At 38.5% G+C, this 2,548-nt stretch overlaps 1 pseudogene; it reads right to left on the reverse strand.

Moving 5' to 3' along the window:
- Nucleotides 1–576: 576 nt before the first annotated feature.
- Nucleotides 577–1,219, reverse strand: LOC133102258 (ras-related C3 botulinum toxin substrate 1-like; annotated as a pseudogene).
- Between the last annotated feature and the right edge of the window lie 1,329 nt (nt 1,220–2,548).

Here is a 2,548-nt window from a genome sequence, read left to right on the forward strand (position 1 = left end):
GTTCAATATCCTTACCAGTAATTGGTCTATTTAGATTTTCTACTCTATCATGATTCAGTCTTAGAAAATCATATGTCTCTAGGAATGTATCCCTTTCTTTTAAGTTGTCCTATTTGTTGGTGTATGATTGTTCACAGTAGTCTCTTATGATCCTTTGTTTTTCTGTCATGTTAGGTGTAATTTTTTTTTTTTCCTTTCAATTTTGATTTTATTTGAGCCCTTTCTTTTTTTCTTGGTGAGTCTCACTAAAGGTTTTTCCAATTTTGGTTGTCTTTCCGATGAACCAATTCTTAGAGTCACTGATCTTTTCTATTGTTTTTTTTCAGTCCCTATCTCATTTATTTCTATTTTGATCTTTATTATTTCCTTCCTTCTACTAACTTTGGGTTTTGTTTTTTGTTTGTTTCTTTGTTTTTTCTAGTTCCTTTAGGTGTAATGTTAGATTGCTTATTTGAGATTTTTCTTATTTCTTGAGGTAGGGCTGTATTACTATAAACTTTCCTCTTAGAACTGCTTTTACTACATCCCATAGATTTTGGAATGTTTTGTTTCTATTTTCATTTGTCTCAAGGTATTTTACAACAGCAGGAATGTTTTCTTTCTCTTCTTGATGGACGGTGGGCACCAGACTGCCAGAAAAGCTTCATCTCACACTCTCTTGAGGACTCATTGTGTGAGGGCAGAGCACCCCAGGTTTTTTACAGCAATGATCACCTGGCTATGGCTAAACCCTGGGGGTCGTGATGGGAATCAGCTTCTTCTCCTTAGTTTCTCCATTGCATCTTTATCATCCCTAAAATCAAGCCCTGGATGATGGGAGTGTTGGTATCCTGGGGTTGCACTTCAGGACACCACTTTGCACAAATATCTGTAAATGATGCCAAACTTTTAAGACAAAAGCAACTAAGAATACATTTGTTTACAGATAGGATAGGGGACATAATCTGTCATCATATTCTTGTCCAGCTGTATCCATAAACCCAGATTCACCAGTTTTCCATCTGTTATAACTTTTCCAGAATCATTGTCAAAAAGAGTGGGGATATATTCTCCAGGAAATGCACTGGTTGTGTAACTGATCAGTAGGCAAGTCTTACCTGCAGCTCCAGCCTCCGACCTCCACACACTTCACGGCCTCCCTCGGGGCTGTGGTGGTTGCTGCAGTGCTTGGATGCTGAGGTGAGAAGTGGCAGGCCCTGATGCCGGGACCACTGTCCATGCCACCTCCCTCTCCAGCTGACATCAGAAAGCCTAAGCTCAGCAGCCGCCACCAATCAAATATGGGTAGAATTGTTCTTTAACTGTGAACAGATAGGTTGCTTATTCAACTAAATAATGAGACTAGCTGTGATCATGGGAGTCACTTAACCTCCCTGAACCTATCTTTCTTCTTATTTAAATGCATGTATTTTGCTCTATCATTTTTATATTCTAAGATAAAAGCCATATGGTTAAGCAACAGAAGTAAATATAAAGTTCATAGGTTATTGTTCATTTAAATTCCTTATCTTTGTGAAATTTATGGATCTAATTATGACTTTCTAATCTACACTTTCAGAATATTTAGTCTTATTTTTGAAACAAGGTTGTCTAGGAACTGTGTCTTTTTATTTTCTTTAAAAATGGCAAATCTTGAGTAGGTTATATATTATTCTGAATAACCACAGTAGACTAAAACACGTCATTTCACAATTCACCCAAACACCATATCCTTTGTACTGAGGATTGCTGGAGTTGCTTTTCCAAAAGTTTTAGGATTTTCCAGTCATTTCCATGACAGTATATTCAGTGAAGACAAACCACAGCCCAAAGATCAAATACATTCAGCCATTAATTTTTGTGAATCAAGTTTTATTGGAACTTACCCATGCCCATTCATTTGGGTAGTGCCTATGGTTGCCCTACAGTGGCAGAGTTGATTAGTTAAGATGGAATCTATCTGACATGCCAAGACTAAAATATATGTGGCCTTCTACAGAAAAATTTTGCTAATCCTGGAATTATCACTGTTCTCATAAACTGATCTGTCAAAAGGTAGTCAGGATTCTCAATCAAATTCTATTACAATTAATAGTGCATTAAACTAAATAAAAACCAGGTACTTAAAAAAGGAGTCTGGGGCTTCCCTGGTGGCGCAGTGGTTGAGAATCTGCCTACTAATGCAGGGGACACGGGCTCGAGCCCTGGTTTGGGAAGATCCCACATGCCGCGGAGCAACTAGGCCCGTGAGCCACAACTACTGAGCCTGAGCGTCTGGAGCCTGCGCTCCGCAGCAAGAGAGGCCACGATAGTGAGAGGCCCGCGCACCGCAATGAAGAGTGGCCCCCGCTTGCCGCAACTAGAGGAAGCCGTTGCACAGAAACGAAGACCCAACACAGCCAAAAAAAAAATTATAAATAAATAAATAATAATTAAAGAAAAAAAAATGTACGCACATCTGTATGATCAACATTTAAAAAAAAAAGGAGTCTGCAAAATGCAATATTTATGATACAATGTGTGAATAATCATCATGTGATCTTCGTGGAGCCTACTTAAAAACGTAAAT

This window comes from Eubalaena glacialis, chromosome 12 (genome assembly GCF_028564815.1).
Source record: "Eubalaena glacialis isolate mEubGla1 chromosome 12, mEubGla1.1.hap2.+ XY, whole genome shotgun sequence".
Lineage (NCBI taxonomy): Eukaryota > Metazoa > Chordata > Mammalia > Artiodactyla > Balaenidae > Eubalaena > Eubalaena glacialis.